Genomic DNA, 16,566 nt, shown 5'->3' with positions numbered 1-16,566 from the left:
ACGAATACTATTTGTTCCCATCCGAAATACGATCGAGTTGCCGCTCTTTTCCTCTATGTATATAACGTGGATGTTTTCTTTTTAGGAAAACTCTACGAATATACCTTTTATACTTTTCAAAGCAAAAGACTTTACATTTTATATTCATATTTACATATAATAATGAACTTGCATGCATGCATGCTTCTTTATTATGTTTTAGAGTTGTTGCATTATTAATCTTTAATAATATTAATTATATATTTTATTGAATAAAATTTACCGATCAGATTTATCGAGAATAGACTTTAACTAAACATTTAAATGAAAATATGAATTTATGCTTACAAGTTCGTTAACGTTAATTATAATTAAAATTTATGTGCTCGTAATTAAGGATACGTCGAGGAGGTGTGTTTTCCACATACATGCATTCGCTTCGTAATCAAGTTGAAAATGTCACGTACGACGCGCGTACGGAATACATATAGCGCTAGTCCTCGTACGGCGATAAAGAACACGCTAGAATAATTATATCTTCCACCGCTTCCTTTCTTTTTTTATCTTTTGCATTCCTGTGCCTCATATTTCTTTCGTCGTCTACCTCATCGGAGCATCCTCGAATCGGGGCACCCTCGACTTTCCCTTTTCCTTCGTCATATCAAGAACTGCCTTTATCACCGTTTATCGCGCAGCCCCTTTTCAGGGCGCCGCCTTATGCCATTGTCGCCATGCAAATTGTGTAATAGCCCATTTTAATAATGCCCGTCGTTTGACGTTGGCGAGCACTCGAAACAAATAGCCATCGTGGACATAACGTGGATATAAACGTGGAGATGAAATACCACTCTCTGATGCATTCGATGCGGCGACGTGTGGTCGTCACAGTGTGAGTCACGGCGGAGTGCTTCCGTTGTTGCGACACGTGTCGCAAAATTCGAAGGATAAGTAAATTTCGAGGCAAACTAATCGGACCAATCAAGATTAAGATTATTAATTAGCTGTGCTATACGTGACGTATGCGCAACGTTATCAGTAATATTTAAAAATGTAGAAAACAATTGACCAATCTTACATGATAAAGAATTTTTCTTTATCACATAAATTTTCTTATAAGAAACATTGATCATCGGCAGCACTCTTTACTCCAGAATCCCAGTCCGGAGATTTAAATCAAAATTCGAAATGCATGGTATGTCAAATCAAGAGCTGAAAGGCCGGGGTTCGCGGCCGCCAGGGTGTTAATGGGATCCGCTGGCTGTAAATTCGTTTAATCAGTAGAACGGGCACCTAGCTTCTCTGTCCGATGAATCGATCGATTTATCGGTTATTAGTTTAGCTCTTGTCAATGTGGCGGTAAAATGGTGGATGTACGATTGCGATTCTGATCTGAACCGTTGTCGAAAACGATAAGGTGGCATGGACGAGAGACCTTCGAGATTCCTAACAGTTTTAATTACGTCACATCCTTCTTAATTAGCCGCGCCAGCAACGGCAAAATAGAACGCCTCCTCATCTGCGGTGATGTCGAAGAGACGAACGAGTTATTCTAACGACGAAACGTCTCTACCAGAATAAATAGTTCCACCATTGTGCGATCGGCTCGAAACCACGAGAATACGAGAACAAACACGAGCGGAAAATGCGTGCGGGTGGTACGCCCGTAATGGAACGCATTACTCTGCGACTCCAAATGTAACATAAGTAATATGCACTGCCTAGGACAGTTCATAATTGCGCACGAGAAAATGCAGTTGGTCTGCGGAGAAAATATAAACGCAAATACGAAATCATAGTCTGACCTCCGTGTGCCTGTTCTTCGTGAGTGCTGACAAATTGCACAAAATTAACAAATAATTTATAGGTTCTAATTCTAAAACTAAACATATTGAAGGATGAATTTTCTCAATAGATAAAATTATATATTACAATGAAAGCCTTAATATTGAAATCATTACTTTCACTGTTTTCGATTTTCTCCAAATATCTATCGGGAACAATACGCGACTCGGATTATTTTGTGAAATACACGTATACCTACTGTTAGAGGATCCGGTTTCGCAAAAAAACTCCTCGTTAATTTTTTTATTTAGTATCTCACGAAATTTCTTTTAGCTTTACCCTTGGAAAATTTATGTTTCAGGATTTTCATATATTTCTAATATTAAGCTACAACCCTGCCTACACGGCGAGCTTGAAATTCTGACTGGATTACATAATATGCATAATAGATCTGTCATATAAGGAACTCCAAAATGGAGAAGACAATCGTCGAGAACAAATTCGTTCGATGCTCTATTTCTTTCAAATAAAGGTTCGTGCGGTAAAGTTACATTTTCGCGCGTAAAATACTGAGAAAAGCGCAGATAGTATTAAGATATAACACTGCTTTTTCTCCTCGGTCATTCCTCTGCGGACTACGTCCACGACCCGTTATGGGCGGTTACGACAAAGATCGCGCGATCGTGACGCAAAAGCGAAAATTTCAATTCCTTCAATCCCGCACGGCACGCCATCATTGGTGATTACATTGGTAAAATAAAACTGCAATTTGCCTTTCAGCGTGCCGGGCGTAGCGCGATGCAATTGCGGTTTGCGTGCGAGTCACACGGCTCGATAAGCATTCCATATAGATTTATTGGCGAAAGGCAGGTTGTCGAACGTCGACCGTACTGCGGCATGTAATATTACAGAGTCTGGTTATTTTTGTATCCTCCAGCTGATTTGTAAAGCTCCCTGCTTTACGCAAACAGATTATTATGCATATGTATCTTAATGATAGTTCTTTATGATAAATTCAAAGCACTTCAATTTTACCTCTGTCAGTTTTATATCAGGAGAAGAAACGGGTTACCTTATACACAGAATAATCCAGTGAAATAACTGCAAATAAATCGTATTAAATTTCATTCACCGGCTTGATTGACTACGACCATCCGTGAGATTTTCGGCCGGTTCGCTAAACGAGATGCATACGCCGATGAAATCGCTGACGATTATAGATACGCGCCGACTGCAATTCCCGGATAACGTATTAGGATAATGTAATAGATTCGTTGATATCTAATCTCACCGAAAATGCACAAGTGTGCATCCGTGTTCCTGATCCTTGCTTATCTTTATTTTCCAGTGTCTGCAGCATATGAGTTCAGCATCGTTAATTCGATGTTCTACGTTCTTCGAATCTCCATACAGACGAATTTAATTTGTTACTTATTGCATGTTACATTTTCCTTACACGTTTCTCTTTTTAAAGCTTTGAAAATTTATTGTTGGCAGATAAAAGCAACCAAACGAAGTGAAACGATTTCGTTCTCGAGCTGCGTCAGCTGAAATCTATCGGTCGCAGTTCGAAGAGTGAACGGAATCCTTCCGAAGTGTCGAGAAGTGGATAAGTGCATCCGGTTCTCGGACACAGCTAAAATCTCTGTACGTATTATCGAATCTCTATGTTTATTTTTATCTTCAAATATATTCTGTAATTAAATCTAGAAGATGGCTCTCCAGGAATGGGTAATTAAAAATGCAGGCGTTTACTATCCATTTACATCTTAGTAACGTAATCCGTTGCAATCATTTTTCGTCCACGTCAAATGACCCGTTTGAAAAGAGCAGCGGATCGTGTGACATTTCCATTTTGACTCAATCGGCGGATTTTTCGTAAAATTTGTGAACCGCATTCGATTCACGATTTGCATTCTGAGAGAGGAGCTGCTTTTTCCTCTTCCGCTATTTTCGGTTTTGCTACTTTATTTGATAGTGGGATTTGGTAGTATTGAGACATATACGGCTGTCCGTGCGATATAAATGGCTCCAAATCATCTTGTTTCAAGATACCGCAATTTTTGAAACTTCAAGATATATATCCAGATAATACTTTATAAATTTTATAATCAAAATTCAGCATATATATATATATATATATATATGCTGAATTTGATTATAAATAAGATATTCAGGTGGCCTGTTTAGGTGCCTCACCCTCTCTCTCTCTCTCTCTCTCTGTGTGCGCGCGCGCGTGTGTGTGTGTGTGTGTACCTCACCCTGTACACACACACACACACACACACATATATACACAGGGTGAGGCACCTTGAATGATTTTGACCCGTAGATCAATGTGCGCATCTTCAAACGCTCTACTAGATGGTACGTAAAAAAACATATCATACCATTTAAAAAAACGAAGTTGACCTTCATATGACCTCTACGCGTCCACCTAATAAAAAACTATTTAGAACAAATTATGTGTCCCTCGAAACCATACAAGTTTGGTCTGACACATTTTTTTCTATCACCAATAACAGCCGAGATATTCAGGTGGTCTGTTTTAGGTGCCTCAGCCTGTATATCTTTTTATGGAAAGAGTTAAAATACACAAATGTATTCTGTTAAAAAAAACAAATCACAGATGTGTATCACAGAAATTGCGACATATATCGCTGAAAGAAATATGGATAGAGCAAACGCGGAAAATCTGTACAACAATCCGTGTAATATCAGTTTTATATGAGACTGCCTGTGAGTTAGCAACCAATCCTGCTTACACGCAATGAAATTACTTCCACAGATTGCATTACTGCGCTGCTTTTAATTTAATATTAAAAGATAAAAACTTTTAAGTCTGAATTATAGTATATATTTTATATATATGATATTATATATTAATAATAGATAATATACTTATATTTTAAATTTACAATACATTTCTTTAACGGTAATTAGACTCAAATTACGTAAATATATAAAATCAATACCGTTAAGAGTAAAATACATAATAATTTAATATGTAATTTAAATACGTAATAGACACAGTTCAATTAATAATTAGATATAACAATTTTCTTAGTCGACGCACGATAAAAAGGTTTTCCAGTGCTCGCGTTATCATATAAAGCTCCTTTCTAATTTTCCATTTCATTACATTCTTCGTCACTAGCTGATAAAACTGAGAAATAAATGATATCTGTGTTAAATCAGTAAAAAGAATTCAATCGCAGAATAAATTGATAATTTGTATATTTTATTCATATATACATACAATCCTTAATAAAGTAAAAATGCAGCGGAGGTAATTGTAATTTTGATTTTAGTTCGTTTAACACACAAGTTTTACTCGTGAAACCACCATAAGATAAAAAAATGAATCTTATTGCTAGATTATCTTCTGACGATTAGATGCGAAGCAGAATAAACTCATTGCGTTATTACAAGTAGATATTATAAACAACGATAGTACAAATTATGAATCGCAAATACATTAAAATTGCGATGCGTCGAATTAATTTTTACCAATTTATCATTATTAGTGTACCGCGTAAGAGGTTGATACCATGTGAGTTCGGAGTTGAGTCGACTTCCAACAGACGGCGGCGCATGTACGATTTTCTGCCGATTCAACATGAACGGCGCCGTTAGTTGACGTCTGCTGTCCGTCGAGGTATGTAAGTAGCTGTTTAGTATTTACTACGTATTACACCTACCTTTAAACTGTGATACGTTTTAACGTGGTGCAGCTTGTAGGGTTTAGGTAAGTTAAATAACTGAATATAAATTGTTGTGCATATCGCAATATATGTAATGCCTCCTATCTTATCTGTTACTGTTAATGCGCGTTACAATCACGTTACAGAGTTGTTCTTCTGTAGTTCAATATACTAAAATATTATATAAGACGCTATATATCATGATACTCTAAACTTTATGTAACCGACTGATTAATGGCTCTTTTATATTCTTTTGTTTTATAAAAAAGCTATTTAAATTGTATCGTCAAGAGACTATTGTCGGAGAGCGAAATTCGTTATTCAATTATTTCGTTAAAGGGAAATAGGTTTCGAAAAAATAAACTGAAGTATCAGCCATGTATAGGGGTACCTTGAACGATGATTTTTCAGCGTTGATGCATAACACGGACGCCGCTTCTCTCTTTTCCGTTATCGCGTTTGATTGTCGAATGAATTACCACTGATATCACCGGAGCATGGAACCGTAAAGGCCACGCGAGAGACCGAAATAATCGATGGCGGATTCGTGCCGCGACTTCCGCTGGTAATTTAAGGGTCCGGGTGGTGCGACGCGCCACGGTATGCCGTTTCGCACAATGCACCGGATGTGAAAATTCACGAAATGCGGTGCATGATGCCGTGTCACGGTGGGTAGCGACACGCCACGTCTGTTATTTCGTGGCAGCGTTTCTGCTTTCTCCCGTCGTATATTTCTCTTGCCCGCTACTTCCTCTTTCGGCTCCTGTTCTCTCACGTCGCCCTACTACCCGAAATGATATACATCCCGTGCAGATAAACCCGAATATGTTGACCTTACGTTTCCTTCGACGCGAATGGACGCGCGGACAGCCAGACAGGATGTCCCGCCGACTTTATGTCATCATTTCGGGATCTCGTTTCTTTTTCCTTTTCGGGAGTAATTTCGGAAATGTGGCTTGATCACGGATACAGTTGCGCGCAATTACGGAATTACGCGACGCCGGTAGATTTGCCAGAAATAAAAAGGAAGGAACGACGAAAAAAAACGTGCCATTAGCAACGATTCAGAATTCGCGCAGGACGACACTTTATCCCACGATTAGATTCGCGTATCCGTGTAATCTGCATTATCCTTTTTATTTCGCGCGATTTTCTTCCTCGTTTCCCGATACTCGGAAGCTCCTGGCTGCGTAACGATCGTCGTGCGCACGCGTACGCGCAAACAGGGCTTTAACGCGGAATGTTAATCACGGTTATTATTACGCCTGAATGTTAAGTGGGAGAGAAAGGTAATACGCGCGAGATAAGTACAATGAGCAGCGCGGTTAAGAAGTCCGATGGTTGCACCACGCGACCAAGAACGACGACCCACGCGCGTCTTACGCTCCGTGCATTCGGAATCGGCAAGCGCGAAGAGGGGGGGCTCCTTAATAAATATTAGTCCTGCGTATGGGCTAAGGGCCCGAGGCGAAATTGCCATTAGTATGCTACGTACGGATTTAATGTACGAACACGGAACCTCTCTCGCAGGTACTCCACGCGACTGCCGTCTATCGTTTCCTCCTTTAAACTGCTCACGTCCCTCCCGCTTTATCTCCCCTTCGTCCCTTCGTGCCGGCCACCACGGCGCGATCCAGCTTGTCCTCCTTATCTGCTCCTTCACCGTTGATCGAAGAGTGCCTCGATAGACCACCAGCTCACACTGCGAGCCGGCTATTTTAATTAGTTATGTATGTAACGCGCTGCCTTGCACAATCCCTTCTGTAATACCAAATGCTATCAAATTTATTTGTACGGAGTTATTTCTCTGTTTTCTTAATACGTTTTGCTTTTTGGTAATTTTGAACGTTAAATGTTCAGTATCGACAAGCCAGCCACGTACACAGAAAAAAAGTAAGTGTCACATCAAAACTTATATACTTGTATATACGCAACAATTTATAATCTTCGTAAAAGAATTTAATAATCTTGAATTTTAACTAAAATGAAATGAAATTATATCACGTTAAACGAAGAAAACAATTTTTGAATAAAGCAATTTTGTATAGTTCAATCAAGAAAAATATATTTTTATTATTTAAGAATAATTTTCTTGAATAGAAAGGAAACAATGTTAAATAGAAAATAACATATTTTCAAACTGTTTTCGCGTTGTGCGTTATGTTCAGTTTAGATTACCATCGCGCGGCTGTCTTCGCGTGGAGGTTAACAATTTAGTAGAGTGTGATAATTGTGCATATAATAAATAATAGATATAAGATATAATCCCGTCAACGTGAAAATACGTCTCTTACCTCCACGACCACGATCTTATTCCGTTATTATTTGACGCATTTTCTAGTCGAGAAAATAATTATATATATTGTATTCTTCAGGTGACAACTATAATATTGAAATAAGATTATAATATAGTTGAAATTCAAGATTATTAAATTCTTTTACGAAGATTATAAATATTGTTGCGTATATACAAGTATATAAGTTTTGATGTGACACTTATTTTTTTTCTGTGTACACTGATATATTTCCATTAAGCGAATTTTTTATTTAATATTTCATTGAGCAAAGTATGCTACTGTCTTTTTAGCCTGTCGAAGCCTCATCTTGCGACATTTTCTATATGTTTGAAATTGCGTAGAATTTCTCAACTGTAATGGCATGTATTATTTGTAAAACTGAGTTTTAAAGAAGACGAAGGTTTCGGTTCAGATTTGAATCCGCAGATACAAAGATCCGTGAGCACGTGCGCGTTCTGCTCTCTCGATTCTCAAAGGTCTCCGAGTACCCGTAGCACGAATCACGTTTCTCCATGCGGTCAAGAAACGCAGTCCTGATAGTTCTCGCTGCGGGTACCCGGATCACTCGTCATCTTGCTCGTCCGGCTTTGTTTTTGCGCGAGACTCTGAAGGATTTTCTTGGCTGTTCTTTCTCGAGCCATAGAACATCCTGCACCTACCAAGCATACCAAATCGCTGTGTTTCTTTCCATTGTTGTTTAAATCTTGAGTATATATATATATATAGCTTTAGCTACGTATATCGTAATTTTACTTTGACAGGTGACAAATGACAGATCTTTTTCTCCTGTTTTTTCTGATGAGATAGCAATCGATTTCTTCTCGGCAAAATCATTAAGAAACTTACAATCTTGTGTAGTTGGAAAAAAGTCACGAGTTTATTTTCACGAAGTTTCAGAGAGGGATAGAAATAAATAATAAAAGCACTCTCTTTCAGTTAACTAAAAAAATTAATTTGATTCCGATAATATTCGTATTTAAGGTTTAGTGTTACAATAATGTGTAACATTGAAATTAAAACAACAGCTTCGGATAAAGCGCATCTTGGCGAGGAACATCCTGTGTAGCGTTTTACCTTGAACCGTTTCGCGCTCATTGTGCCTCTCACGTGATGGCGATGCCACGATGTAACGTTAGCAGGGCGATATCTCGAAATTAGCCCGAGCACCCGCGAGGATATCCTTATCCACGCTGCTCGTCGTCACGTTGATGGTGCATGTGCGTAGCGAGTGAATATGAACGCATGTTCGCTGCTGCTCCGCTCGCTCGCTCGCTCGCTCGCCGACCCGTGTGATACCGTACCTCGTATGCGTCGGCATGATGAGTCACTCGAGTGAGTCAGTGAAGGCTCGTATGCGAAACAAATCAAAATGCATCTATCTATCCGTGCGACCGCGAGCCCATTGCGACCGCATTGGTGGACATCTTAGGCATCTTCGTGGAATTGATCGGTTTAATCGATTTAATCCCTTTGCATCGGCCGGATCGACTTCGCAAGCGTCGCACCGCATTGGTGGGCTCTTAGGCATCTTCGTGGAATTGATCGGTTTAATCGGTTTAATCCCTTTGTATCGGCCGGATCGATTTCGCGCTGCTTACGTGGTGGAATTGTTTTCATCTCGTTTCATAATTGAAATTAGTCTTTAAACGGAGAGTGAGGGGGAGAGAGAGAGAGAGAACATTTCGCGAGAGGAAAGTCCTTCCTGGATTGCGACAACTTGCAATGATATTCTTTTGGAGCGCGTCTTTTTAGAGAAGGATTAATATGCTGAATGCTTGGCAATTCGTAACAGAATGTCCCGTTTTCTATCGACTTGCAACTTTGGAGAGTCTCAGAAACGGCTCACGTGTGACTTCTCATTTTCAAAAAGCATCTCCAATGCCCATCACGTAGAGCTGTCGGGAGTCGCGCGAGCCCACGATCGACGGTAAAAACAAGCCGCGTGTATCGCACGCATCTTTGAAGACGACACGCGTGCTGACGTCATATCCTGGGCGCCACCAACCGCACGTCCCTAAAGGCATGTCCTAGACGATCGTTCAGAACTCATTGGAAGTTATACGAATAATCACGTTAAATTCCTATAGGAAAGTGTGCTGCAGCTGTAACATAGTTTCAATATTTTAATGAATTTCCTGTACCAGAGAAAATAACATTCAGAATTTATGTAAATATATTAATAAACGTACGTAATTATAGATAAATAAGCAAACAGAGAGAGTTCGGTCATTTTTATCAGCAATAGAAAGTGCAAATTGCACCAGATTGGCGAAACTTTCGAGATCAGGTAAAAGACCACGTTCTCGGATTGCTTGAGAAATTCATTCCTGAATAATTAATTTATTAATTTGAGCGCGATGCAGTTAGATGCTCCTCTTCAGAAACAAAACATCATCAGTGAACGCGAACGGAAGTGGGAGACGTATTTGCGCGATACTCGCTAAAGCTTCTTGTTAGATAATGCCCGTCCATGCAACACGCTCGCGCCGGCCGCGACTGGTAATCTAATCGCGAATAATCGGCTGGAGTAATCGGCGACGACCAGACCGAGCGGCGAGACGGCGTCGCGCCTCTGTCGGAGAGCGTGCGGTTGCGCTCGGCGTTATAATTCGCATTGACCGGCATTGCGCACGTCGCATCGCATCCGCGTAGCGTTACGTTGCGTTGCATTGCGTGGCGTGACGACGGCGTGGCAGCGGCGTGGCTTATCGTCGAGGCGCGTCGAGCACGCTGCGGAATGTAGCTGGGAGCAGATATCGGTCCAGCTGTCCAGCAGCTGTGAGCTTCACCTGCTGTTGTACCGCTGTGCTGGGCGCGTGTGCCCTGCACGACGTATTTCGCTTCGCACGCGCGAGAAACATACGGAGCTAGCCTCCATTTTCTGTTTTTCTCTCTCTTTCTTGCTTTTTCCCTCTCGCAAGCCCTTCGGCTACCTTTCCCAGGCGGCATACTCAAAGGTCCGAACCTCCCTGAAACTCCTGAAAATTCCCTGAAACTCCCCCGAATTTCACTGTCAATGAAGTTCCCAGAACCCTGCTTCGAAAAAGGCATTCCGTTTTCAAACTAGTTTGCCTCAGCTGTTGGTTGAAGTCCAACCGTGGCGATCCCACGATTTCTTAAAAGTATAATTTTATTTTCTGTCAGTTCGAAACTTTCACTTTCCTGTTAAATCGTCAATGTTCGACGTGCATTTTCTAAGAGTCCGACAGAATTAATTATAAAGCTGGGAGATATCGATCAGTATCCTTTGACTTTAGACTAGTACGCAATCTGTGACTGGGCAAACAATTTTCACAATTAATAGAACCAGGAGAGCGGAACGGTGCCTTTTGACGCGAGCGACGGTTGGTGATCGACGAACTGTTCGTCGTTTGCTCGCCGATGCATGCGTGGAGAAAGCCAATGGGCAATGGATCGATGCCAAGTAGCGCGAGTGCAGTTGTACAAACAATTTGTACACTTACAAACGCGTGCGCGCACGTTTGTCAATGCACATATATCTCCCCGGCACCTATTTACCACGTATCTGTGTTTATAGGATGTGCAACCGCACACGATAAACGCTCTCGTATCTCTGTTTATGCTATAAGATTGATAGCGCGAGCTCTCGTTGCCGCTAGTCGCATTTAGAACGCAGTCATTACGTAAGGCTTTAACGAACGAAAATTGAACGAATAAACCTGGAAATTAGCAAATTCAACCAAGAAAAGAATGTGTTAAACATATAAAAAATATACTGGATTAATATCCATAGTTAAAGGAGAAAGTATTTCATAATCCTGAAACATTCTGCACAGAGATCACGAGAATTTATCGGCTATATTGTATGAATTAAGTTGTTATCGTCGTATCGACTGAGACTGCAGCCGTGAGACTAATTATAGCGATTTTAAACGACTTAATATGGAGTGGACACGCGAAAACGATTTTACTTAATTATTTCTCTCTTTCATATGTCTATAACATTTACCAATTTATGATACGTCAAAATCTTCTACGCAATTAGTGGTGGAAAAAAAACGATGTCCCGGGGAGTCTCTCACGCTCCCGGCTTTCATCGCCGGTGGAAATTCGAACACTGGCGGTTCGAACACACGACGATCCATACCTCGGATCGAATGCCAATTGTGTTGCCGTTCGAATGCGTCTGGAAAAAGAAAGGAGAAGACGAGAGAATATTGAAAGAGGAGGAAAAAGGTAGGTAAATGGAGATTCGCGAGCCTACGGCGACGAGAGCCCACGGCGAACGGATCGGATGGACGACGGAGAAACGTGCAAGAGGTGGAGAATTCGACCTGCTAGATCATCGGGCCCACTCGGGGCAGGGTTTATCGTGGTATTATTACCGAGAGCACAGCGGAGAGTCGCGGTCTTCGTCTTCTTTTCCTTTTTATTTTCTTTTTTCTCCTCCCATAGAAAGTTCACGGTCTCGCCGGGCATCTCTCCGGGTCGACGAGAGCTCGTATTAATTCCACGGCCCGTCGTACCTGCGGACCCTTTCCGATCCTCACCGTCGACGAGACGTTTCCCTTTTGTCGTCGTTAGCATTCGAAACGTTCCGGATTCGTAGACGTACCGCTATTCCTCCTGCACGTGCCCTGCGGCATACCGACGGTTTATCGGCGAAACCACGTATTCGATTTTCGCTCGGCTCTGTATCCATTTCTCCGTCTGGATTTCGCAATCTGCCGAAGTAAGGAACTCGCCCGGGATCCGATCCGTATCGTCGGGATTCTTCGGTCGATCGGGTGACCCATAGGAACCGAATGGAATTCCATCGTGCAATGAACTTTCATCAAGTGAATTTATATAGATATTGAGAGAAAATTAAGAAGAAAATAGACAACTTTAACTGTTTGAATTTATTCGATTTCTGCGGTTACGTAATATGATACACGATACATTCTGTTACATAATTACAATTTAAAGTGGTCATTCACATTGTGAACATTCCATTTTCGCAGCAAGCACGCGAAGGAACTGGTGAGCTGTCGCACGCATATCCGAATATATAATAAATTAATTGCTGGCGTCAAACACTGACGGAATCGCGTGCATGTTTCCTTCGTACGCGAATTCCTCCGTCCGATTAATCCTCTTCGCGTGCGAAATATAATATTATATATTAAAGCATATTCAAATTTGCGCGGCGGAATATGCCGGGAGGCGCCTGTCTCACTCGCCGTCTCTCGCAATTTATGATAAATTAGTTATTACCGCGCCGCCCGCAAAATTGTCACGGAACCGCATGTAAATGCCGTACGTATCATGGTCGCCTTTTCCAAGAATTGGACAGGACCGAACGAGCATGAGTTACCTCTCGCGTCCTCTCTGTTCCTCCCGACGAGAGAGCCACGAACACGATGTCCGGTAACGAATTAACAACTCCTCTCCCCCTCATCCTACATTATAGTTAGCCGCGAGATAAAAAATCCCAGGATTTACCACACGGTAGTCGAGAGACGACCAGATCGTCTCGCTCGGGACCGCATAAAGGGCCGCACTTTCCGATCAGCGTTCCTCGATGTACCGCGCGCGGCCTGATGCAGCATCCGGGTCCATGGACGATCTGCAGAAACAAAAACACACCGGCGACCCTGCCTACCTGAGGCAAAGCGACGGCATATACACGCGTGCACAAAAACGGATACCGATATCGCCCAGCGCTGGACGGCAGATTGTAAATGTGTATGCACGCTGTCGTCATAAGTATTTTCAACCGATCGATATACTCGTTACCACCGTACGGGACACGCTCGAGTCAAGCCAATCGAACGAGATTAAGCGTGGATTTGTGGACCGGCACCGCTTCCGGATCTGCGTATCTGCAAATTTGTGACTCTGCCGCAGAGAGATACTCTTGACCACAGATATTTCCTCCTTTTTTTGTTTTATCTGGTTTTTTTGTGGAGTAGATTGTTAACGATGCAGTAGTATCCATCACGATCTTTAATGATTAATGATTCTCGTTCGCTCTTTCTTACTCTCTGCCTTTCTCTCTGCAGTGCGCTTATTTGTTGCAGTTTGATACTTCAAATTTTTAGTATTGGTTTGATCTCCAACTCTTTCTACATAGTTTGAGTTAAGAAATTTTTTACTTGAAATTATATAAAAATATATGTTGAAAAGAGAAATGTACTAATTATTTATAGGATGATTGCTTGTACGAACAGGTGTGAGAAATTTTCGAATACTTTTGATTGCATGTAAAAATCCAACATAATCCATGGTAATGTTTAATGAAAGATTGAGGCAAACTATAATTTCGTCTAGAGTCACTTCCAAATTACAGTGATATTATACGATAAGAATCGTATTGAACTATAATTCCAGGATACTACCAAATGTATGCCAAGATATCTCGCAGAACGAATTATAAGTGAAATCGATGGTTGGTATTGGATGACTTATAGCAACGCTTCGGAAGTAAAGGTGGAGGGTCGAAATTGATGTTGCACAATTTAGTAGTAACTTTTTTCTTCGTTCCCGCTGTTAAACATTTCAACGATTCACTATGATTCGTTTTGAGATTCGCGGGCACGTTGAAGGTTTGGTATCTCGTGAAGAGTTCGAAATAATTTCAATCATTTTCACGTCATAACAGTGAATTAGCATTATTTCTGAATTTAAAAGTTAATTTTTCTTTTTTTTTCTTTTTGATATCATTCGTGCAACGATCCGCAGCTTATTCTCGTTCGTGCTCTCGCCTGTTCACGACAGATACTAATCGCGAATGCGAACGTACGGCGAGTGTGTCCCTTTCTTTAAATTGCGAGCGCCCGTGCCATTTCACACGAACCTAGGATTAACTCCTCCTCGTTACGGACTCGCGCGTCGTGCCGCGATTTTCGACGGCTGTATCGGCTAATCTATCTGCCTTATTCAGCCGGTAAGACACACCTTAACCAGTTTTACGTAACGCCCCATCTATTTCTCAAGTTAGTCCAGGAAGACGTGTCTCAAGGAGACTGAAGAAGCTTTCGAGGGACTCGGCACGCACTCGGCCTAAATATGACCTCAAGTTCTGCGAATCATTTAATTTTCAGTATAAATAATTATACTGCTAAACAGCTGCAATTGTTATCGCGATTCGAGGGGAGGTACATTATTTTCCTGTATATGTGCAACGTATTCTCTTCTATTTCAACGGAAAACTTCTAAAGCAATATATTATAAAATCAATTTTATTTCAAAGAAGTTTTCTATAGTTTTTCCATTGCAATTGGAGAAATATATTGCAACAGTTTTTTATTACATATTTAATATGTATAAAGAAACACAAATTAAGATATGACAAATTAAAAAAATGTAAGTGAAACAATTTATAACAAATTTCTTTCATTATTCAAAGCCGAAGAAGATGATATGTGAGAGCAGGAGGCTAAAATTATTTTATCGACACTTCTCTTCCACTATTGGCGCGTATTAACATTTCGGTGCTAACGACGAGCGACACGCCGGTAATGTTCTTTCGATACTGTATCGTGTAATGAGATTCCACGCCAGGCGGGACCAAATTCGAGCGTTGCAAATTGGCGGACGAACATCTCGCTTGATTATTTAAAACGCGAGTCGTTAAGCGAATTAACGTCTTATTAGAAACTACATGCGGACGACACGCGAATGGATCGTCGAAGTGAACGTAGTCGCCTCTCCATAAGAGGGACAAGGTGCGGTAGGGTAGCAGCGAGGTTTCGTTTGCTCTTTCCTTCCAGAAGCAGACAGGTGTTGGCCGATGGTGCACCTGCGCTGTACACCACCCGTTACCAGCACCTATATTCCTGACCAATTTTCCGCCAGCCAGGCGCGAAAGACGATCAACGTATCATTATATGCCATCGCTGCGATTAGGACAGCGGAAAAGCGCCGTCTCCCGCGTATCGATACCGCCGCTCACGATATTATCGGGCTTCCTCTTCGTATCACGTTATCTTGTCATACTTTATTGATTGTATAGTGCTCACAGGAGAATTCGCAGTTGTTTCACCGTGCATTAACATGACACTGAGTTGTTCGGTTGTTGAAAGTCGGCATTAATCCTCTGCAATGTATATAATAATATTTCGTATTCTTTATATGTGAAGAGTGCACTAAACTCTTCAAAGAAATGCAAAAAATGTGAAAGCAGCAATAGTATAAAGTTTAATATATATTGCATACTACCCGTTCTTGGTTCTGATGAGGATAATATTTCTGTAAAGCCTTAGTAACTCTGTAAACTTTATTTTCTTTTATACTTTTATGACCTAGAGGCTCTCTGCGTGTAGACATAATATAAACACGTATTTATGTTTCAAATTCAAATAGGTTTTGAAAAGGACAGTTTATGATTCTTAGAAAGCAAAAGTTTACAAGCTTTTTCGCACCGAGGATTCGTTTGCAGAACTGCATTTTCCGGCCGTCAAAGCCGCTTTGAAGTTTACAAAGCGCCGCCGACCGGCTTCCGACCGACGCCAATCGAAAGTCCGTGACGGAAACGGTTAATGTTAATTTCCTATCGTGCCTTGTATAATATCGGCGACGACCAGGTAAGCGAGCGGCGTCACCTGCTCTCTCGCCAGTCGTCTTCTTGACCACATCCTTCCCTTTTCCACGCGCTTTCGTGCGCCACGCATGTAGGCGGCAATGTGTTCGCGAGTGTGTGCACGCATTGCGTAAACTCCTGCAGACGTACGGATACACGCGCATGCACGCACGCGTACAGCCACTCGCTCGCGTATTCACATACGTGCGCAACGCTCGTCGCGTGTACTCTTCCGAGGGCCTACCCCCGGTATTGGATCACCTTTCATACCGTTCTCACA

At 41.4% G+C, this 16,566-nt stretch overlaps 1 protein-coding gene across 2 annotated transcripts in view; it reads left to right on the top strand.

Annotated features, from left to right (window-relative positions):
* Positions 1 to 16,566, top strand: part of LOC105275875 (transcription factor SOX-11) — an 86,387-nt gene that overhangs the window by 30,691 nt on the left and 39,130 nt on the right. For both annotated transcript variants that reach the window (XM_011333048.2, XM_026973881.1), the window contains 2 exons: positions 3,259 to 3,408; positions 5,289 to 5,419. The gene's annotated coding sequence lies outside the window, so the exon portion shown is untranslated. The remainder of the gene's footprint in view (positions 1 to 3,258; positions 3,409 to 5,288; positions 5,420 to 16,566) is intronic.

Source organism: Ooceraea biroi, chromosome 11, assembly GCF_003672135.1.
Source record: "Ooceraea biroi isolate clonal line C1 chromosome 11, Obir_v5.4, whole genome shotgun sequence".
NCBI lineage: Eukaryota > Metazoa > Arthropoda > Insecta > Hymenoptera > Formicidae > Ooceraea > Ooceraea biroi.
The sequence above is the reverse complement of the archived record's forward strand: the minus strand, read 5'-3'. Positions and strand labels throughout refer to the sequence as shown.